The sequence below is a fragment of the Phyllostomus discolor genome, chromosome 4 (genome assembly GCF_004126475.2).
Source record: "Phyllostomus discolor isolate MPI-MPIP mPhyDis1 chromosome 4, mPhyDis1.pri.v3, whole genome shotgun sequence".
Classification (NCBI taxonomy): domain Eukaryota; kingdom Metazoa; phylum Chordata; class Mammalia; order Chiroptera; family Phyllostomidae; genus Phyllostomus; species Phyllostomus discolor.
Genome location: NC_040906.2, coordinates 202,946,900 through 202,971,309, shown reverse-complemented (window position 1 = coordinate 202,971,309; position 24,410 = coordinate 202,946,900). Strand labels below are relative to the sequence as shown.

The window sequence follows — 24,410 nt, the reverse complement described above, 5'->3', positions numbered from 1 at the left end:
ACACAGCCAAGTCCCTCCTCCATCTCCACGTGCGACTCGAAACTTCCGAAGACCACAAAGTCTGCCTCGGCACTTGACTACGGTCCACAAGGAGCTACCAAGCGTGCTCCTGCCTGCCTCACTGGCCCCCCTGTGCCCCTACTCCCTCCAGGCCCAGGCTCAGCCACACTGGCTTCCTCTCGGTTCCTCAAAACGACCCATCCTCACCTCAGAACCGTGGCATCTGCAGCTCCCTTCCCCCGGAACAGCCCGCCACATCTTCCTGTCCCGGGTCCCTTCGCGGCACTCAGAGTTTGAAGGTGGTGCCGCACGGAGCCCCCTCCCTCTCCCATGCTACCCCCTGAAACTGGCTTGTGTGTCCCCTTACTACACTGTGACCTTCACGAGAGCAGGGGCTCTCATTCGCAGCTATGGGTTTCTCACCTTGCAGAGCGTCTGACACAGAGGAGGAGCTCAACAAGTAACTGTTGAATGAAGAAGCAAGTGTGTGCGGATGAATGTTGAGGGCTGCGTGAACCCAAACTTGACATGGCTCGTTGTGTCACAGGTATAGGTGTGACGAGATGCAAAACATGCTCCGCCTCACATAACTCCGTGAGTTCAAGTCTCCCGTACCATCTGGCTGATTACATACCCACTTGCCTTACACACAGGCGTTATTAAAAAACAGAACCCGGTTCTACTATACTTACTGATGATATGTGTGTATACATATACACACACATTTGATGCCTTTGTCTCTTAAGCATAAATTTTAATTCCTTTGAAAAATTATGTTTTTAAATTGATGGCAATGAAGGAAGTATGTTGCCCTCATAGATATTTATTATTTTTGAATCAAATGTACTGATTTTTATGGAATTGTATTGTTCCAAGAAATGACTACAATAATTATAAGAACATGTATATTTCGCAATACTTCCAAAGTAAATTCTTAAAAATAATTTCAGTCAAGTGTGAGCCTTGCATCCAGGCTGGCTGACTGCAGCACAGCCGGCAGGAGAACCTCCTGCCCAGGTGCAGGCCTTCGCGGGGAGGGGGAGGGGGACGGGCGGGCCTGGCCGGCCCCGAGGAACGCCGGCCCTCAGCAGGCCTGACCGCTCCCAGCACCACGCCTGCCCCATGGATGAGCTCCCTGCGGCCAAGCACAGCGGGAGCCGCGAGTGTAGATGCCCGGCACTCAGAATGCTACTCCTAAAGAAATCACATGCATGGAAGCTAATCATTTCTACACTTCCCAATGTTTATCAAGACACATGAGATATGCACGTACCAATATGTATCGACTGATGATTTCATTCCACTTTTCTAACACAACAAAAGTGTATACGAAAAATGTACATTCACAAACAAAACTTTTGAAATCATACTTTCAATAAAAGTACTGCTTTCCTAACTACACTTAGGTCTTCCTATTTTATTAAAGCAGAAAGTATATTATGGTAAAACACTATTTGTCTTATAACATTTTTATGGAATTGCTTTTCCAGTATATTTTAAGTGAACATTTATTCCATATTAAGATTTTCTACACTTATTCATAAACCTTAAGAGGCTGATGAAGGAAAACTTAAAAAAGAAGTTATAGGTGCCCAAGCATTTCAAAAGTTTACTTTTTGAACACTAAGTGGTAGTTTATCTTAACTTTATAAAAATTAAGATAATATTACCTCATCTTCCATTGTGTCATATACTTTGTGAATTCTGTCATAATTCAATGGTATTTTAAGTGATATTTCCCTCTTTACCCAAGTATCTACTTATTCATATATCAAATGCCATTGAAAGTTTTTTTCAAATTTACTATACTATAGTTTAATTCAAATGCTCTAGAAACATAAGCTAATAATATAAACTCTATTTTCTATTTTAATTACATTTCACAAAGAGGGAAATTTTGTATTACAAATAACTAGATAAATCTACTAAGGTAATAAAAGTCGACTGTACATGACCCCTTTCCCAGCCCCAAACCCCATTAAGGTCAGCTCAGAAAAGCAACTTGAAGGTTGCTGTAAAACTATTATGCAAAAGACTTACTCACACAGGCTGTGGAGGCCCGCAGACGGGGCGACGTGAAAGTTATCCCTGTGTCTAAGGGAAGGAGGTACAAAAAAGATGCCTATACCTGACTGGATACAAATTAAAAGGTGTTTTAAAAACAGAAACATTTTCAGATCAACAAATTAAACTTCTATTACTGCCCTAAAATGGCTGTTAGCACATTATTAATCTGATTCTGTGTCACTGGTTTCTTTTTTGCGGCTCTCTCCCTGCCACTCACGCGTCCCTGGCCCACCGACTCTGGCACCGGGGTCTGCACGTTAGAAAAACGACAAAGGAAAAAAGCTTCCAATTAAACGGATTGGTTTTAAAAACACTGAAATAGCAGTTACAATCAGACTTTTATCGCAAGTTTAAGTGAAGTTGTTTAGGACTATCAGGATTACCAAAATGGAACAGAAAGACAACTCAATAAAAGAGAGAAGAAGAATGTAAGGTTAGTCATACTTGACTTTAACTACGAACCTTTACCTTTCACCTGAGAACGGATTCTTGCTTTAGACGGGACTTACTCTGAAGAGCCTACCTATTTAATTAGGCATGCGAGCAACGGCAAACCGAAGAAGTCTCGAGAGACCACGACCACGTTCTAATTCTTCTCACGGCTCCCTAAGGTGCTGTTCACCCAAAGAACCCAGACCAGACTGGCTCCACACCAACCTCCTCACCCTCTTTGTTCCCTGCTCGCACAAACCCCGTGAGATTAGCCTTATCTGCCAGGGGCGACCGTAACGAAAATTTCAAACCAGGGGCGTAAGTGTGTGAAGGAAACTGAGGCTAGAACAGGAAGTTCTGGAACAAGCAAATTAAGAAAAAAAACGTAGATGTTTTCAGGGCAACTAACTGTCAGCACACCACTATTCCACTCGGCCCCTCTTCCTCTCTCCAAAATAAGCCTATCTTCTAAAAAAATGCACAAGAAAAGAGGAAGCCCTCAAAAATAGGTAGTAGTTGTGTGAAAAAGCTTAGCTACTGAGTTTATTTAATGCCATTAGGGTTCAAAATGGTTTGATATTAATCTTCTAGAACACAGGGCCATAAAAGCCTCATTTCTAAAGAATCTCTAGTCCTGAACAGTCAGAAAGTACTGACAATCCCAGGGATGGGCATTTTAGTACAGAAAACATTCAGGAAGATGATTATACCCCTCTGCTCGCTTAGGAGCCTGGTGTCTGAGCACAGGACGCTGAGGCCAGGCCGTGAACGGGGACCAGAAACCTGCGAGGGCACAGCCGTGGTGTGACCGCTGGCCCGCAGGACCAGGAAGGCGCCACACCTGTGAGTGACGCTCACCTGTAACTGCTTCATTAACTACTACACATCCAGGTGCACGTCTTCACAGGAAATAATGTCACTTTCTAAAATAACAACAAGGTAAGATCACAGTGCTCCCCTAAAGGATAAAGTACCAAGAAGGAAACTTCTGCGTTTGCTGCCGACAGCAGTGTTGTATGACAAAAAGAAAATATGAGCGTCGGTTTAAAAACGTGGGATCCAAGTACGAGAGCTGATTTTTAAAGACAGTCTACTGCCACTAAATGATGCAGCTGCTTTGCTGCGAGTTTGGCAATTTCTGCTCAGGGAAAACTAGTCTCTCCATGTGATCCAGACAGCCCCATGCCAGGTATTTACCAAGAGAAATGGAAACATGTTCACAGGAAAACCTGCACGAGAATGTTTGCAGAGGCTTTATTCATTAATGTCAAAAACTGCAAACCATCCAAACATCTGTCAGGTGGTAAATGGATAAACAAAACTATGGACCACATCCACACAATGAAAAACTGCTCACCTACAGAAAAAGGAACTGACTACTGAAGCGGCCGCACGGATAGATATCAAACGTACTGTGCTAAGTAAAAGCAGCTAGACTCAAAAGGCGGCCTGCCGTACGATCCATTTCTTTAACCTTCTGGAAAGGACAAAGCTTTGGGGAAGGCAAACAGATCAGTGTCACCGGGAGCTGGGAGTGAGGGAGGGCTTGACTCCAAGGGGCGAGGGGAGACTTTTTGCAGTAAGGGAAATGTTCCCATTAGAAACACTCTAAAGTTCTCTTAGAATACTCTTCTTTAAGTAAATGGTGTTTTGCATGTCGTAACACAAGAATCCATGGTGCTCACAGAGTGTTAGTTTTTCCAGATACAGTGGCTAGAATTAAAATAATATCCCATAGTTTTTCATGCTCAAAATGCCTTTGATTCTCATTGTACAGTACAAAACTTTTGTTCTGTTGAAATATTCTAGATCATATAGTTGAAATTTTCAGTTGATAATTTTTAGAGATTTCTTGATTTGTGAATGGTTACATTTTTCTATGGGAGGGTTGAAATTTTTTGGTTAGATTGGTTTTTGAGGCTGAAAAGCCATTGTGTTTAATAAAAAAAATCTTTGTTACTTAATACAACTGCAAATAAATTTGAACTTGAACATGAGTACAGGTTGAGACATGAAAATATTACACAAGCTTCAAATTAGAACTACAATAACATTAAAGTTAAAGTAGTTTGTACCAGTTAAGACAAGAATATATTATATAAACTTCAGATCTAAAAGCACTTACCTTCTCATAATAGTACCTTCACCTGTAGCTCAGAAATTTCAAAGTTCAATTTTTAAAATTCAAATCTTAAAACATAGTACTGTAAAGAATCACATATTTATATCTGTTTGGAAGGTCAGTCTCAAAAGTCCTAAGAGATGTATGAGAAAACTCAGTTACTGAGCTTATACATAAAAGTGCTTTCTATTTAGCAGCAACAAACTTGAAATACAGTCTCAAAAGTTGAAAAGTTTAATTTTTTGCCTTGAAACATCTACTTTCAGTAGGGTCTCTTTTAACATTTTTGTATTAAGTGGACTCAGTTTTGTTCATATAAATTCCTTACAGTTCTTTAAACAAAAATGAGGTTTCTGAAATAAACAATATACAGCCAGACTTAAAAAGAAACTTACTACTTGGGAGTAACATTCATTTATGTCATTTTTTTTTTTAAACCAAGAGTTTATATGTAACTCTGGCCAGGGATTTCTAGTGGATTAAGTTTTTGTCTAGCCCAGTGGTTCTCAACCAGGAACGTCACCCCACCCCCCTCCCCCTCACTCCAGGAGACAGCTGGTAACGTCTAGAGACATTTGTGGCCATCACGACTGGGAGGTCAGAGTAGGGGGGTTGCTCCTGGTATCCAGTGGGTAATACTACGATGCACAGGGCAGCTTCCTCAAGGCAGTAAATTATCAGGCCCCAAAAGTCAACGGTCCCGAAGCTGAGAAAACCTGGTCTAGATATGGGAGATCCCAACTGCTAATATTCAAAAGTAAAAGCACAGGAAGATCTTCCCTCAAATCATGTTATTATTAACAGGAATACAAACCAGCATCTGGGATGAACTGCACCTCACCTGACTGCTGAGTCATTTCAACTGCACGTCACGGTGCTCGTGGGAGAAGGGCCCCAGAACCAGGGTTCCACAAGGCAGAGCTGTAACACTGCTGAAGTCTAATATTATAAATCGAAGTTTCCCTCCAAAAAGAAACTCTTGAGTTCAGTGACAACTCTGCACAGGCAGATAAGTCTACCCTTAACAAATGTGAGCTCAATGCTGATTTTATTTTTTAAAAGAGGATGGGGATGCCGATGACCTTTAATACAAATTCGTTATTTTAAAAAATGGGGAACTGGGTAAAAGTCAAAAATAAAAATAACCTCTCAGCTCACTAGCACCTGCTAACAGGTGTACATGCACGCACATGTATGTGCACATTTACATCTCAGCCCCATCTACAACGTGCACACAAAATTAGTCACATCAGACACTTGCTTGAGATCTCAGTGAATCCATTATTTATTTCAAAATTTCCTTTGAAAAACCTGGGGGAGTATACAGCTCATAATCACTAGAATATTTGGGAGGCAAAGGATAATTTTTGCTCTCAATCTGACAAATACTTAGAGCACACAGAAACTGCTCTTGGAGAAAGTGGGCATAAATGATTATCCAAATAGGCAAGTCTTTGGTGCTTATGTGGGTTAGGATTTTAAACCCAAGACTTTCTGAATAACATCAGAATGGTGACTCCTAAGTAAAGCTTGATGTACCTATAATTTCAGATACAGTTTCACCAACAGGACTGGGGTTATCCATGTAACCACAGAAGATGCTGGGAGGATGAGAGGTGAAATTCCTGTTTATTCAGTTCATGTTATACTATTTTCAAATTCCATCAGTGTATGTAAAAGACTTTGTTCTGTTTTTTTCCCCTATTACTGTATATGTATCATTTCTGAAATACACAGAAAACTAAGGCTTTCCATCAGTGCAATATTTACAAAGCCAGGAAGTTAAAAAACACACTGACCTGAATCGATTTAATCACTACTACTCAAGACTGTAGCTCAAAACCTAAAAAGAGCTGCTAAGCTTGGCCCACACAAGGTCACCAATGAGTTTTTACCCTAACACTGCATTTGCCCTTCGTGTCTACTACAATGCGAGGAGGGCGGGGAAATACAGCAGTATATCCTGGTACATGAGTCACCCCTTTTAACAAAACACTCAAATACATAGGAACTTAATTTAAAATGGACCTGGCAAGTATTGTAAACAATCAAGGTTGGAAATGTCCCTCTATAATCTTGTTTGTATACATGTCATAGGTGTAAACATTACATATTCTCACCTGCACTGCAAACATTAATTTGCATTACAGTGAACAGAATGTTAATTTTCAGACTTTATTCAAGGCCATTCCTCATATTCTTCAAAACACTCATTTCTTAGATTCTGCCTCTAAATCAATATTGATAAACTAAATCAAAACTACATGGTCATATAAGACCCTTTATTAAATTTCCAGAATTCCAAAATAGAACTGACTTGAGTAGGAGGGAACAGAACTCCCGTACCAAAGCAAGCTGTTTACATAAGCAGTATCAATGACACAGGAAATGAACAGATCTTAGAAATTATACAGTCCATAGAGTGGAATAAAAGAAGTTTAAAAACCAAGTGGCCATAGTTGATTACTACTATGTAGTTGGACTAAATGTATGTCTTAATTAATCTACTATAGTTTTGTGTCATTTACCTTAATTGAAAACATCAAAGGTGTCTAGATTGCGACACTGTACTTAAAACTACAGAAGGAGACCAGTGAGAATACCCAATGATCCCTAAGTCTTCAAGACAGAAAAAAGCTGAAAAGCAGCAAGTATTCCCTCAAGACTGTTTAGCATTTAATTAAGAACAGGAAAGCAAAGGCAGGGGGAGAAGAAATTTTACATGGTTAAACTTTTCTCAGGCTTTTAAAAAATGCTGTGAGTTCGTTTCCCGGCCAAGGAAAGTGGATGATCATGCACTTGGCTCCAAGAAGCAGTTATTACACAAACGGAAACCTGTCTAAGCAGCCCCCGCCTGGGTGTGTCCAGCTCCGGGCAACTCGGAGCCCAAGCAGCAGCCAATGGAGGCGGCAGCCCCGCCCCTCACCCACCAGCCCAGCTGAGCTCCGGTAGGTCTGGACTTCAGGCCCCGCCCACCCCTGCCCGCCAACCCCGCCCCTTGCCCTCCGCTGCAGGGCCCCGCCCAGTGTTCGAAGCCTGCGCTCAGCTCCGACCCCGCCCCTCACCACCAGCCCGCCCTGTTATTGTCAACTCGGTGGAGCTCCGCCCCGCCCCACCCCTGCCCTTCACCCTCTGCCACCTGTACTGCCCAGCATTCGGGGGCCCCGGACCCCGCCCCTGACCCACTGGCGCTGGACCCGCCCTGTGTTTCATGACCTGGGCTCGGATAAGACCCCGAGTCCTTCCTCCCCGGCTCTTTTGGTGCTTTTCCACCATCAAGCATTCATTTCAATCACGCAAAATAAGTTGCAGCTCGTCAAGCCTTAGAAGTTGGGTGGTGCTGTTGCTCTTGGGGTGGCGGAGTTAAAGGGGTGAAAAAGAGAGGCACCTAAAGAAGTAGGGAAGAAAAAACCTGCAGATTTTGCAAGCCAAAGGGAAGACAAAGTCTGGGGGCATATGAAGTAGTTTCGGGTGGAACTGTGGCTAGAAGTGGCACAGGAAAACGCTCTCTGCCTTCGTCGGTCCACGGGGATACTTCCTTTAAATGTTAAGCTGTGTCAGCAGAAACTTCACAAAACCACATTTCACAGGGCACTTGGCATCTCCCCGGGCTTGCAGAAAGCCCCGCAGCAGCCGGCCCACCCCCCCACCCGGGCGGAAAAGAGGCCGAGGCGCCGTCAGTCCCAGGGAAAATGGCTACAGAGGACTGGGTGCGCAGCCGGGAGGAAGGACTCTCCCCCACCCTTCCACGCGCGCAGCCTCAGCATGGGGTGAGGAGGGCGGGGCGCAGGCTGCCTGCCGGGAAACCTGGGGTGGGGGCGGGGAGCACTGCCTGCTGGGAGCCAGCCTCGCCTGAGCTTTGTTGCACAACCTCGCGCCCGCGCACTCCTGCCTGCTCCGGCTCCAGCTCCCGCTCCTCCACCGTGGCTCCGCCAAGCAGAAACTCCTTGATTCCAGGGTTCACGACACCGCGGGAATTTCTGAACTTGCTTAATCATTCATTTCCCCCACTACCACCACCGTTTCAGGATTCTTTTTTATACTTTCTTCCTAAACATTTATCTGTTTCTTCCAAAACGGAGTGCCAGATCAAATCACTGGATTCTAAACTGTTCAACATAAGATCTTCGTTATGAAAAAAAAGAGAAACAAATGCAGAGTTGTTTTTAATGTACAGGAAAATGAAAACGGTAATATTAAAGCTGGTGGCTGGAAAGAGGTCAACTCCCCTTCAAATATTCAATACTCGCCAAAGCAGAGTCTCTGGCAACAAATAAAAGTAGATAAACTGTTAGGATGACGAATGATTAACTCAGACGCTGACAGGCAGGCCGAGGAGGAAGGAGAAGCAGGGGGAGAGCCAAAGCGCACAGAAGCAAAGACGGACGGGCCGGGCCTGGGGCCTGCGTGCAAGGAAGGACTCCAGCTCAGCACCGGCAAGTCAGCTCCGTCTAAATATTATCCTCAGCACCACTTTGAGGGCAAATGTTATAACTTTGAGGAAATTGTAAAATAGAGTTTTAAATCACTACGTAATACTCTGAATCTCAATTTGATTGAGAAATGGCTAAACTCCAGTTTCATTTTTTATATAATACCATTTATCATTAAACCCTACTTGTCATTACAGTACCAACAATATCAATAACAGAAAAACATGCCTGGTGGCACAGACTCCAGTTAATTCAAACATTACAAAATCTGATTTAAATTTAAAACATTTAAAGTTTGTGTTAATAAAAAGATGCGTATTACATTTATTTTAGATCAAACGTAGACCTATTTTTATGTCCCAGTTTACAATTCAGCGGTTATACAACATTTGTCATACAACTAAGATCAGCCCATCTATCTTTTACTGGTTAAATTACACCCCTTATGAAGCGCTGAACTTGTTGTCAGGGTATAAAAGAGTAACATGTATAAAATGCAAGGTTAAAAAAGCAAGAATAAAAAGAACTATTCAACTCCACTTTGGGTCAGTCCCTCACCGGTTCCTAGCCTCCCTTACACGCGCTCAGGACACACGATCCCCCCAGAACCCGGTTGGGGACACAATACACTGTGCAGCGACTGGTTGTTGACCCGAGGGAGCGGAGGCTGACCGGCAGCTGCGGCCCACTGCTGGGCATCAGGAAGGAGCGTCACAGAGCACACCGCTAGCCCCAGAAACAACCGACATCCAAAACCTGAAGTGTGACTGCCACTGAATGCAAAGGGCCTTTATACCATCATTTAAAAAAAATGTTCAGTTACTTATAAACTGGCGACCATCTGTATATGCACTGTTCCCTCTCTCCTGAAATCACTCTTTCCTCTTCTTATCCTTTCTTACCATTACTTTTCAGCTTTCTGCTGCCTTTTCACCCTCCGAATGGTGTTAATTGGTTTTATGTGCGCACGCATGCATTCCCGCATATATCCATGCTTGCTGAAGGGACCTAATGAGATTTTCTGATGGTTCTAGTTCTAACAAGACACTGGATACACGTGAGAGTGGTCAGGATGACACCCCAGTTTTCAACCTGGTGGACTTAGTGACGCACGGTTCTCACATTAACAAAGTAAGGAGTTTGGTTTGGAACAGTTTACTTTCTTGTGCTTGTGGTGCCACCTCGGAGGCCTTGCCAGCTGGCCGTGGGAAGCACAGGGCAGGGTACCTGTGTGAACATGGTGCACACGTTTCACATGGAGACATGGGCAGTTATATGAGAGCTGAGTTCATGCAAGGGGATGAGAGCATAGCATAGAAAAGCAAGCAAATGAGATGAGAATAGACCCTAAAACAGGCCCTGGCTGGCGTGGCTCAGTTGGTTGGAGTGCCATCCCATCAATGGAAAGGTTGTGGGTTCGATTCCCTGCCAGGGCACATACCTGGGTTGCAGGTTTGGTCCTCTCAGGCAGGGTGTGTACGGGAAGCAACCAATTGAGGTATCTATCTATCTCTCTCTCTCTCTCTCCCCCCTCCCATCCCCCCTTCCTCTCCCTGGAATAAAAATAAAAATAATAGAACCTAAAACAGAACCTCCACGAGCCCCAACACGTAGAGGACAAGTCCCTCTGTTCTCTGATGGAAGCAACAGCCACCAGGCTGGAAATCTTAGAACTTCGGAATTGTTTTTTCCATCACATCCAGGCAGAAAGAGAAATGAAGAGCTTGGGCTCAGGCAAGACTCCTGGGGACTGAATTTGATTCTCCGAGCACTGGAGGCAGGTTTCTTAGCATCTCTGGGGCTCAGCCTCTTCATGTCTACAGTGAGGGTAATGACGACAGCAGATGGCTTTATGAGAATTAAACAGCACTAGAAGTCCACTTTGATAATCATCCAGTCGTGGTCTACAGCCAGTTTTTCAAATCCGTCCTAGCATCTATTCCTGCACCACTGCCTCAATTGAGGGCCTTCCCTCTGCTTTCTAAAAATTTATTTATTGTATTTTTTTCTATTACCATTCAGTCCCCTTATACCCCTTCCTCCCAATCACCACTGTTGTCCATGACCATGAGTCCTTTTCCCTTTTTCCTCAATCCCTCCACACCCTAACCTCCCCCACCCGCTTAGCTGTCGCCCTGCTCTCTGAGTCTGTCTCTATTTTGCTTGTCAGTTCAGTTTGTTCGTATGACTGAAATTGTATGGTATTTGTCTTTTTCTGACTGGCTCACTTCACTTTTTTCTACTTTTAAAACCTGGAAGGCTGTGAGACTGGTTTCCTTGACTCCGTGCTCTTTCCCACCCATTATCTTTCACAGTGCCCAGCGTTTAGCAAACAGCGATTTGAATACAGTCATAGGATTTGTAAGCAAAAAGTTTGTGATGCTGAAACAAAAGGCTAGCTCGGACTGCACCGTTGAACGGGCTGCTGCTCTGGGTAGTGTGAACAGATGACGAGGGTCTGACACTGTCCACGTGCCGGGCAGGAGGGGAGCCCAGGAGCCTGCCCCCCCCCCGCCCCCCAACGATTCCTGTGTACACACAAGAACGCAAACTCACTTCCCTCCCCGCTGTTTCTCTTGGCCTCTTTCCTTCAGAGCAGTTCCTCCCCCGCTCTCGATCCCCCCTCCCCGCCCCCTTTTATTATTTATTATTTCTCCTCTCCAGCCTCATCTCTCTGGGACTCCCCAGATCTCTGCTCCCCCTTTCTCTCCCTTTCTCGTCCTTCCCTCTCTTCCCTCCTCCTGACTTGTGCTCTCCCCTCTAGCCCCCCTCCCTAAAGGGTAAGCAGAAGCACACACATTTATCTTTTATACCGTATTTTTACTATACCTTTTCTAAGTTTAGATACACAAATGCCATTGTGTTCAGTAACGTGCAGGCTGGACGCCAAGGAGCAACAGGCCATGCCATTTAGGTTTGTGTAGGGACCTCTAGGGTGTCTGCAGGACCACGAAATCACCTGAGACACAGCTCTCAGACGGTATCCCTATTGTTAGAAGATGTATGACTCTATTGTCACTCTGCTAGTATCAAGAGGGTCCAGGCTCCTTAGCTTGGGATAAGGGACTCCAGGAAACCTATTTATAACCTGCCAAGCCAGCTCATCTCCCTGGACTCACTCCTTTAATTACCCTCTTTGGGGACTTATGCTGAACCCGCCATGCGTTTTTCTTTCCAGGCCTTTACCCACATGGCGCCCTTCGCTTCCCCTACAGTTCGGCCCCTTTCAAAAGCCCCGTGCTTCTTTACAGGACACTTCTGTGATCCCCTGCAAGGAACGCATTGCACTTGGAACACTACTGGGTTGTACCTATATAATGTTATTATTTTAAACGTAATCACATACATGCCTATTTTCCTCTTGGATCTCTGAAGGCAAGGTCCATCAACTGTGTATTTATGTATATTCTCCCACCTAGAAAGCCCCTAGAAAGAACACTGCACGTAGTATGTACTAAATTAAACAGGATTTTTTAAAGGGAGAGAAATGCTGGGAACCAGACATTGTCATACGCCAGCATCACCGAGCTCCAGACTAGGGAACAGGAAGTAAGGCCTGAGCCTGACCCCTGGCTCATGCACACACAGGCAATTATTAAAAAGCTGAGTTTTCTATTTCATCATCAAAAGGGAGCAGTTCTTTTTTAAATTTACAACTCATTTCCGAACACTGAAAAGGCATGACTCCATTTTATAAAGATGTTTAGGCTCTGGACGTTTACACCACGAAGAACCACCAGGCTGCTTATTTTCGACTGCAAGGCACGATCTGAAGTGGGTGAGGCGTTCTGAGCGCGACGTGCTCGTTCCTCACAGACCGCCCTCTCTCGGGCGAAAAGCTTCGTTTCCACAGGAATGAGGTCTGGTCTCGGGAGAGGCCAGAAAAAGAGGAGCGATCATCTGGAGGAACACGAATTCTCGTTTCACCAGCGTTTAGACCAGCACACCGCCCGTTTACGAAAATAACAGAGGCCACCTTCTACTGACGGAGGCCTACGGAGTCGCTAACCCCCGACCCATGAACAGCGTGGGTCTGAACTGCCCCAGTCCACCGACACAGGGAATTTTCCCAGTAAGTGCCCGCATGAGACCCACAGATGGAGTCTGGGTGCGCATGCACTGACCGAAGTGAGCCATGCCATACAGGGGCTGGAGCATCAGCAGACGGGGGTGGGGGGGGGGGACTCCAGGGGACCTGGGACCACCCCCATACACACTGGGGAACAGCGTCAGCGGACAGTGACACACAGATGTTTTTACTGTGTGTCGGGGGTTGAGGACTGGGGCCTCCAACCCCCACATTGCTCATGGGTCAACCACACTTACAGTCCAAAACTGGTTACGTTAAATCCCTTTTGGAACGAGGTAAAAAGTAAAAAAAAAAAACATTTTCTAAAAACCCAATAATCATTTTTATAGAAATTAAAGCCAAACCAAAGACAACATCTTCCCATGTTTTCCAACAGAGGTTGTACTGGTGGCAGTCAATGGTCACTCCTGAGCAGCTCAGCAGCATGTGATTTCCCCAGTCCGCCCTTTGCCAGATCCACTGTCATCGACAAAGGTGGCTTTAAAAAAGTCACCAGAAATGCTGCGGAACTAGCATCGGCTTGGACACTGCGCAGTGACGTAAGCAACAAGAACAATCCATCGCTAACAAACCGGAAGCGAGGGCAACAACTCACGTGGGGCGTGCGAGGGAAAGGGTTATTACATATGCCTTAGGTGTCCGGCAGAAACACAGTACAACCAAACACGAAGTCTCAATTTTCCTAGGAGCTACATTAAGAAAACTCAAAGAAAAAAAAAAGACAAAATTAATAATATATTTTAGCTGACCCAGTATACCCAAACAATCATTCCAACACTTACTCAATATAAAAATCAACGAGAAGGCCACGCTGTGAAAGCCTGACGTGTGTTTGACAGACGCAGCGCCTCTCCGTCTGGGCGGGGCCCGGGCCGGGTGTTGGACGGTCACGGCAGACAGGTCTCGGCATGGGGGAGGGGGAGCGGACTGTGAGGGCTGGGTAATGAGTTTAAATTGATGCTGAGATAGACTTTTTTTTTTTTTAAGCTAAAGACATCACTGCATAAAGAGCATCAGTGATTGCCAACACGGAGTCCAGGTACAAAGCATTGAAAGAGGGGATCTATACACATCAACACTGACATGTTTCCAGCGGGGCAGAGACGGGAGACGACCGCTCACGTGCACAGATGAAATCGGCCCGATGTCTTCTGAGGGGCAGAGTGCAAGCATCACGTCTCCCGGCCCCTCCCTGACCCACACTGGAAGTGCTCTCATTGCAGGACGACGGCTCCAGTGGCAGCCTCGCGCGGCCGCTGCAGAGAGAGGGGCTCGGGCCAGGCTGAGACCCTCCTCGCTGTCTCACAGGCGTCCCACGGTGACCTGACCTTTCTATTGGGGGTAGGAGGGGGATGTACCGTGCAGTGGGAGGGCAGGAGGAACGAACCCAGTGAAGGAAAGACAGACTGACAGAGCGCGCAGGGTTAACGCTTGCTCAACCCTCGATCAGGAGAACAGGGTGGTGAGGCGCTGGGTTTCCTGGGTGGGTCCCCTCAGAGCAAATCTCACCAGCTCCAGAAATGCCGGTTTAAAATCGTTATCTTCCTCGTAGATCTATCACAGGCATTTGCATCACTTTTCTTGAGCAACCTCAGTCACTCCGTGGCTTCAGAAGTGAAGTGTCTTGATGAATTTTGAAATCTTTATCTACATTTCCTTCTCATGGGCTGCAGGACCAACCAGACCTCCTCAACTACAGGTCTCATAAAGATGTCCCTCAAACAGAAAAACCTCGAATTCAGCAAGTCAAAAGCTGAACTACTGTTCTCTTCTCATTCTACTGATCTCAGACCCACATCTACTGTTCAGTTAATGACGAACAGTCAATCTGCCTGAGCTCAAAACTTTGCAGTTTGTCCACGTGTCCTCCTGTCGCTCCCATCAGCAGAAACCACCCCGCTGTTTCTGTCTGAATCTCCCCCCATTTCCGCATTAATTCAGGCTCCCATCAGCTCCTCCTTCGGGGCACGGTTCAAGCCTGACTTCACAAACATTTCCCAAGTGCCCACCGTGCACCTGTTACCGTGTGCGACACGGTGGGCACCAGAGACGCCACGGCATCAAACGGGCCCTCTCCTCTTCCAATCAGATCCTCCCGGTCGGTGCAGCCAGCTCCTCCTCAAAATGCTGAATTGTAAACGATCTGATTATTTGTTTTCTACTTTAGCCTGCAAATCCCTAGACGACAGAGAATGACATATTTTGCTACTTACATTTTTATTGCTGGCACAAGACCGAGAAATGGCACGGTGTTCAGTACAGAGAGCGTAATCGATACCTTCTGCGGAACAGATGAAGTGGACATTTGGCTCATCAGTCTTCAGTTTACAAATGAGACCTGACTGTCCCACTTGTGATACCATCCAAAGGTTCTATTTTAACTAAAATCCAATCTTCTCCTCAAATTTGGAATTCCGATGATCACCCCTCTTCTATCGAAAAGCTATTTAATTCAGTGGAGTTGATAACATTCTCCCACACTGGCCTGCACAAGGCGACTATCAGAAATTTACAAATTCTCTTGTGAAGTTTTACACCTATAAAGCCCACAAGCTGCAGTGGGTGAGATGGAAAAAAATGCTTATATCCCACAGCTGTGTAATTACAAATACGTTTTCATCCAGTTAGCACGGAAAGACCACCTGACCCCTTCGGCAGGACCCACGTCACCGGAGAGTCACAGCCTACCTCCACTTGCTTTAGGACACGCACGGTAGCTAATTTGCCAACTATACCAATCAGAGTTCTTAGACAGAATTGAAACTAAGTTCAGCCAGCTTATCCCGAGAGGGACTGTCATGAAAGAATATTGAGTGACTTCGCAGAACTGGCCGTGGAGGGCCAGGATTGGAAAAGGGGCGAGGAACAAAGGAGACACGTGAACAGAAATGGTTCTACCCCGAACGTCACCACCAGCATTGGCAGTAATGGACACACAGCGCTCCCGGTCTTGCTAGGCTCCTGACTTGGGTGTGGTGTCATCAGGCGAGAGCCTACGACCGGCCAAACCTCAGCCACGGGGCCCCTCAACAGCGTCTCAGATCCGGTCTCCTCGAGATTCCGTAGTGGGAAGTACGGCACCGTTTTCGCCAACTCTTATCCTTCGGGGGCTGCCCCCCAAAGAAAGCAGGTTTCTTTTTTTTTATTCTTTTTTTTAAGGTTTTATTTATTTATTTAAAAAAGATTTTATTTATTTATTTATTTTTAGAGAGGGAAGGGAGGGGAGGGGGAGGGGGAGGGGGAGGGGGGGAGAGAGGGAGATAGAAACATCAATGTGCAGTTGCTGGGGGTCATGGCCTGCAAACCCAGGCATGTGCCCTGACTGGGAATCAAACCTGCGACACTTTGGTTCGCAGCCTGCACTCTATCCACTGAGCTATGCCAGCCAGGGCGAAAGCAGGTTTCTGTACTGAGCCGCTGAAACAACTCAGCAAATATTCAACACTACCATCACAAATGTCACGATGCCCTAAGCTCTTCCGTGCGTATCAGCAACGCACGGAGTCAAAGCACCGATCTCCGCCAAGGCACCGACCCCTCGAGTGCTGGTCCGAGTTCCTGAACATACCCCGCGTGCGTGGCTGGCTCCTTTAATCGGTTTCCACTTGTCACTGCTAGTCTGTCCAGGCACGCCACTGATTTCCCTCTGCGCTGACATCCAGCTTGGCTATGGTGCCATTAGTGTCTGGTCAGTGCAGAAAAAAGTAAATTCGTGGGGCCACGGGCAAGCACCCCTCCACCCCCAATGCACATTCGACCCACGCCTTCCTAGGGTGTGTGACGTGAGTGCTGGGTACCAGGCTCACTCGGGGCGGAAGCACGCTGCGACTCTCGGCTCAGGACAGACCCCGCCTTCGGTGACAGCTACGTACTGCAGTCAACGCCTTTAGACCGGTGAGGCAGATGCAAAGCAGTGAGGGTGCTCCTGGCATTTATTTTTACTCATTGGGTTCACCTGAGACCTCAGTTCAGGGTGCCACAGCTCTGCTGCTGAGTTCTTGTCCTGCTGCCTGCCGCTCCATGTGAAATGAACAGTGCTGAGTCAATACGCTTGGGAAAGTACTGGGTCTAACTATCAGAGAACAGAGCTGCCGGCTCCTGAGCCGTCTCAGAAGACAAGGCACTTGAGCCGAGGTTACCCTCTGCAGGCACCGACCACCTCTGCGAGGTCGCAGGATGCCTTGGGCAGTGCCAGCACCACCCGTGACCATTCGGAAACTCCACACCCTACTCACAAACAGTCTTTTCCAGTTTCCTACCGTACTTGTTACTTTGGGCGCATTTGTTTTCTTCATTGCTGTTTTGCAGAGATATTCATAGACCCGAGGGGACTACCGGATACTAGGTACTTCTCACTTCCAGATGACGAAAACTGGAAGCCTGGTGGATGAAGTGGCGGAAGGCCACAAATGCAGTTATTTGAGAAAATCAGAGAACTCGGGTCTCCCAGCCCTCAGGCAGTGCTTCCTTCTTCCTACACCCTGCAAGGCCAAGGGTGTATTTACAGGTGGTGGGACCGGGGTATAACGGAAGAACCTTTAGGTTATAGCCAGCCCCCCCACCCAGCCAGCTGTGAATGAGCAGAGTGCCCTTGGTGAGCCTCCAATATATCTCTTTATCCACCAAAGTGCATCTTCAACGTAGGTGACTTTGTTTCTGGCCTGTGCTCCCCTCATCCTTGGAGAACGAGGCCCTCGAGACCTGCTCCGTCCTGCCACCCCAGAACTCCCACAGCCGCCTGCCTGGAGCTCTCCAACCTCGACCCGCCCCCTCTGGGAACCAAGATGTCATCACCAGCCGGTGACAAGGGGCAGCCCCTGCCCAGGTGGTGCCGGTACGCAGCTCCACCAGCATGGGCACTTCCGCCGTCTTGAAAACGTGAACTTCTCAAAACTTTTACTTTGGGACCCACTTCTCAGAGGCCAGCCCTACAGTCAAATGAAACAGCCACTTTCCGGCCCAGCTCAGCTTGCGACCCTGTCCCCTGGAAACTATTCTGTGTAGGACTGTGTGAAACCCAGCGTCTCTCTCAGTTTTCACTTAGAATGGAAACTTCACCTCTTTCAAATATTATTACTGTATCGATTCTTACTCCACAGAATGCACCAACAGAAGAAATGAGGTTAAACTGTAACAAGGAAAACAGGTTACATATGAGAAGTAAAGCAAGGGTTGACTAACTACTGAATTTCACGGAAAGAGCTAGAATGGGGGGTGGGGGGCCATGGATTTATAGGAACCTTAAACAAACACACAATAAACTTGACTGGTGTCTGTATCTCGTCTCCAGCAGCTCTGCTGGCGCTGATCTGGGGCATGACCTGGGTAGGAGTTTTTAAAGCTCCCAGGTCTTGCCAATTTTCAACCAAGGCACTGACTCCCTGCCAGAGGTCAAGACTTGTGGTTGGAGAATGTGCTAGACCTTCACGACCCGAAAGAAACATAAACCACAAATGTGTTCCACACTGATCACTGTGAATTTTCTAGTCGTCGTATTGAGTTTAAAAAAGAAGTAAAATTAACATGCATAATATATTTGTGTAATTCAGTTATACCGAATATCTTTTCAACATGTAATCAATATAAATAATATATTCATGAACTATTTTACATTCCGTTTTTATGCCAGTATGCTTCACCTGACCCATGATTACTGGGAGCTTTTACAAAATTAAACCTTTGCATTTGTGAGCAAAGCAGTGCAGAGAAACATTCTGGGCAGAAGACAAGCTCCAAGGGCACCCAGGCGTCTCCGGAGGCCGTGGGGCTCTCACACGGTAGTGTCCTCAGATAAGCGCACTTGGGTTACAGGATTTCAGTGTCCCAGGTGCCTCCCCCTGCCCCACACTCCAGATCTCTGAGAGCGGGAACCCTAAGGAACAGTATCATCCTTCAGGTAAGGCAATTCAGTGCTCTGCTCGACACACCTAAAATGTTTTTGCCCCCTGGATGGGACCCGTCCGCAGCGGCCCGCGTGGGCGCTGGCGGTGCAGCTGCGAGGCTCTCCTCTTCCACTCACAGAAGTGAAAGTGCATCTCACACCCGCTTCAGGTCTGAACGCAAGTGCTGGTGGCTGACAGATACCCTGGGGGTCACATCTCTCTGCGGCAGGGAGCGTGGCTGCGGCCGGTCCTGCTCACCGGCCGGGGCTTCGAGGTCCCCGGCGCGGCCTCTCAGACGGGCTCGAGGACTCCGGCTCCGCACACTCCGCACACGAGAGTCCTCTGCACCCCTCTCCAGAAGCCTGGAGTTGCCTCTCAGAGAGACTGGCAGCCGGCAGGTGAACAAAACACAACAAAGAGAAAGTATCGCCGGTGTCTGGTTTCTAAAGAACGTGTGAAGAGCCGAGCGGAGAGGGACGCTGTTGCAGAAAGGGGGCGGGACTTTGGAGAGCAGCGAGCGCGGGCTGGGTTCTGCCTCCACCGCGGGCCGGCTCTAGGCCCCTGAACGGGGCGGCCTCTTGCAACATCCAGTTTCTAATGTGCGAAGTACGCAAAGTAATTCCTTTTTCTCACAGTGCCTCTCTGAGCGCCATAAATAATAAGTTAAAAAAAAACAACAACTAGCAAAATGCCAGACCAGAACAGTGCTCAATAACTAAGAACGGTTATTATTCTTCCGAAGTAAGGTGCAGAAGGAGACTAACCAAACAGAAGACATAAGCAGCATCCACAGTGGCAATTATTGCTGAGCGCTGTCGACTGTAGCTACTTGCACCCCTACTGCCCCTGAAACACCCACTTTGCAGATGAGCGCCCACCACGCCCGCGATGTCAGGGGTCCCACGGGGACCTGCGGGGACCCCTGACTCTAACACGGAACAGCACAGCCTCAGCAACTGTGCTCCGGGAGTGTGGAAGGAGCTTGGATATAAAGGTGTTCGAAGTTGATCAGTACTGTAAACAAACGGGGAGAATTTAAGAGACTTAGGATCAGAACTCGATTTCGTTGTTTATAGGTTTTTCATAATCAGGAATAGGTCTAGGGAGATTTTAAAAGCTCTCAGGTGCTCTAGGTGAGAACGGCTTACTTTGTTTTTGTAGGGCCCCATTTCTGTTGCCTTTCCCCCTTTCTTGGCGGTTTTGTAATTGTTTTCATTTTATGTTTTCAGTGGTTTCCCTTGACACTTTGCCATCTAGCTAGCTAAACAAATCTCCCTTTCTGGATGGTCAAAAGACTTCCGTTGCGATCTCCCGCTTTGAGTTTACTCTTATCGAACAAGTGACATTTCCGTTGTTTTTCTTTAATTCTACAAATCAGACTCTATTGTTACTTTCTGTCGCGCTTGTTCAGCTTCACCTGTGTTTATCCGTGTCTTCTGCTTACTATTCCATCTTGCACCTCGGACGTTCCCGCTAGGGAGCTGTTTGCCCCGCAGTGACGTCTCACAGAAGTCCCTTCGGACAGGGACCGAACAGGCTTTGCGGCGATCTGCTTCCTCGTTTGCTTGTCTCCAAGTGCTCTCATCCATCACAGCTTTTGCACAGTACTTATAGTAGTGTTCCTGATGTCACTTCACAGACATCTTTCCCTACTTCGGGATTCCACAGAACTACAGAAATCTGCTATCATTATAACCACTTCTTTATTAAGTGACACTTTCTTTTTTCTCTGGCTGCTTTTAAGACTTTCTCTTTGTCTTTGCTGTTCTACAGTGAAGTCTAGGCATGTATGTCTTATTTAAACTTGGAATGCACTGTGCTCCCTGGATCTGTGGATTCCTTATCTTCCTAAATTCTGAGAATTAACTATACCTTTTGAAATACAATACAGGTACCAACCAAGAGAGGGTAGCAGAGAAAGACAATGATGATAAATTTTATGGTATCATGCATGCATTTAAATTCATTTCTAATAAAAGACAAATCCTCTGATAACATCCATGTAAACATCTCTCAAAAGTCAATAAAACACATCTACAATTAAACTGTGAACCACAACGTCTATTGTGACATGGCTGCTCACGGGCCACACAGGTCACAAAAAACAGCTTTCTGATGACAGATCATTCTTTCCCCAAAAGCGTCAAAACAAATTTATATTACATTTTCATTTTATAGCCCATTGTAAAAGTCACCACATCATAAAACAGTGCAATGCTTTATTAAGCTTTCTTTTCGATTTTTCCACTTAGTTCACCTTCACTAATCAAATCACAATCACTACGTGATTTGTTCTAATTGGCTCCTACCTACCGACTGCAGGTACAGAACTGACATGGAAGGGATTTACGAGAGGCCTACAGTACTTCGCCCACAATCAGAGCTCAAAGGAATCTCGAAATCCTCAAATAGCTAATTATCTTATAATTATGTTAATTTGTCCAAGTCTTTAAATACCAACAATACGCACATGCTCAATGATAAGAATACAGAAACGCCTGACCACGCCGGGGCGCCCACACCCAAAGCCAAGGGAAACAAGAAAGCAGAGCGAACGAGGAGCCCTGTTCACTCCTGCCCACTCCACACGTCTCCCCCACGGAAACAACCTAAAAACCCCGGACACACATCACGAGGAAGAGATGGAAAGCCTGAGCAACAGTGTGGCCTTTGGATCCTTTCCAGGCTCTCGCCGAGCAGGTGCAATTAAACAGGTGGGCTCTTCCCTCTTTCTTTGTCACCAACTCAAACCATTAATTTCCCCGGGATGGTAGGATTACTGATCGTAATCTACAAACTTCCTGCAGAAACAAGAAGAGTGAAGTAGCAATTTCATGGCTAAAAACGAAAGAGGTCACACCTTTCTTACAGTGAAGGGTGTGAGCCACTCTGAGGAAAGAGTTTTCACTTTCACAAATGCATAACCTCAATTTAGATAATTTTACACGAGCTGCTTTGCTGAAATTTATAGGAAGCCTCGCTGCATTCAAATACAGTTATTTTTACAGGCAATGAGCCTGAAACACATAAATGTTTACAAAATTAGAGACAGCAGTCTAGACTCTATATGGATCAGTAGCAAAGAATAACTGTCCTGTTCAAAGGTACCCGAAGAAGGGGCGGGGCAGGGGGAGGAGAGGGGCAGAGAAGAAAGGAGGGAGGAAAATTAAAAATCTCTGCGTTAAAACCAGTGCGTTCTGGTGTGTGTGTGTTTACTTTCGGTCCAAACAGTTCACCATATTTCACCAGAGATTCCCTTAGCTAGGATTCTGTAAGAATTACTAAAAGACTACTTCATAAATTACCAAGAATAGCCTTTCACAATCTTTTGCAGAACTACGGTAAGCAGGGTGGCTATATTACATCATGTTCTTTGCTCAAGAGGCGGATTAAAACCCAGGCTACGCAGGCAGGTGGCCTGCGTTCAAACCCTGGCGCCATCGGACTGCGCGAGGAGTGACTCAACCTCTCTGAGCCTCACGCCCACCCCTGCAAACAGGAATAAGAGAAAGAAGTAACTGTGTCTTAGGGCTTCGGGGAGGGATTAAACAAATTCACACGAGTGAAGCACTTAAAAAAGTATGTTAACCACCAATGTTAGTTATCATTAGCAAATATACATTAATTAAATGTTTGAAGTGACAGAGCATCCTACTTCATTATTGACAGCAAGGAAGTCTATGGGAATCTCAGTGCCCACAGGGATAAGGCTTCTATGTCCAAGCGAGGGACACAGCAGAAACACCTGTCGGGTGAGACTGTGCGCACAGGACACACTGAAGAAACGACAGCAGTCCTTCCGCCCAGGAGAAACCCACTTCCCACGTTCCATGCCGTCGCTCAGTTTTGGACCAGTTTTTCAGCCGTCACATGCTTGCAGACTGGCTTCCCTGCCTCCAGGCATCCCACGCGTGGTCACCAAATCAGCTGTTAGGGGAGTTCCCACCACCTCCCCGGCCTGGGCACTTCACTTCTCTGCTCCAACACTCGCTGGTACCCAAGTACCTACCTGGCCCACTCCTGTACCTGCGTCCTGCTCCTCTTGATCTACCCTCTATTTTAGCCAGAACGGAGCTGCAGTCCTCCTTCAGGGTCCGCAGGGGAATGGTTCTAGAGCCCCCCTTGAGCACACAACCCAGGGAGGCGCAAGTCCCTCACGCAAAATGGCACAGAACGGAGCAGATGTGTTGGGCTCGCCACCGAACCTTGCATCTCTGCCCAGGAGCTGCCCCTGCGCGCCCTTGCTCTGGGGCCTGGTCAACTGCATGTGTCTGTGTGTGAGTCTGCACAAATATTGTGTATGTTCCGATACACAGTATTTTTCTCCAGACAACTGATAACGTTTCCTTTTTGCAGTCATAATTTAGGGCTATTTCAGCAAGGGCAGCAAGGCAAGAGACCGAAGTCTCCTTCCATTCGGAGCTGCACCGGTCGGTCTGGACCCCACAGCCCGTGCCAGAAGCCCGCGAGTGGGAGGGGCCGCGGCGGGCTGCTCTCCGTGGAGAACGCTGGTCTGGGCTCTGAGCATCCGCAACGCACGAGAGCATTTCTCATTCTGGTGACACATTCCTTCTTGGTATCTTTCCAGTGTTAAATGTGCACAAGTTTCCTAACGATTAATACATGAAATAAATAAAGAACTTCGTATTTCTTGGTAACCAGCTTCGTTACTAAGAATGCCCTCCTGGGCACAGCCAGAGGATGACTGCTCAGAACTGAAACCAGCGTTCCTTCCAACCACGCTCACCCCTAACCTGGGCCTGCCTTACCAGAAACAGGGGCGTGGAGAGAAAAACGGTGCAAACCCGCCGTAATCACTAACGAAGCCACCTCACTCCAAAAGCGCTTTACGACGGTGAGGAAATTGAGGGCCTTCCCTGCACTTCCGTGCAGAGTGTTGAACACCAAGCAGGTGAGTACGTGCAAAAGCAGGGGGAGGACAAAAACCTATGAAATTATGTCACTCTTCTAAAGGAGGACATTGCAAAACATTTATTTTCAGTGTGTCTTTGGTTCATAGCATGCAGGATAGTTTACATACACTGTTCTCATATCCCCGTCACACACGGAAAGAAAACCCATGTCCATCTGACAACCAGGAGGTTTCCAGAGGCAAAGCACCCCGCACTTCCCTCTGGCTCACAGTGGTTCTTCTGAGCCCCACTCAGAAACACGGCACAGGAACCCTCCAACTGCGACCCACTCAGTAAGAAGAGTCAAGGAGGAAGATCCGGGCCCTGCCCGCTTCTGCAGCTGTGCCCTCTCCCTCAGGGTCAGGGCCAAGGGTCTTCCCCTTAGCTGGGCCCTCTTTCTGGAATGCTGTCACCTTGCATCTTCGCACAGCTGGCGCCTTGCCCTTTGGATTTTCAGCTTAAAGGGTGATT

General features: G+C 46.8%; 1 protein-coding gene across 1 annotated transcript in view; it reads right to left on the bottom strand.

The window, feature by feature from the left end:
- The window catches only part of ARID1B (AT-rich interaction domain 1B), a 395,196-nt gene that overhangs the window by 166,771 nt on the left and 204,015 nt on the right, over positions 1-24,410 (bottom strand).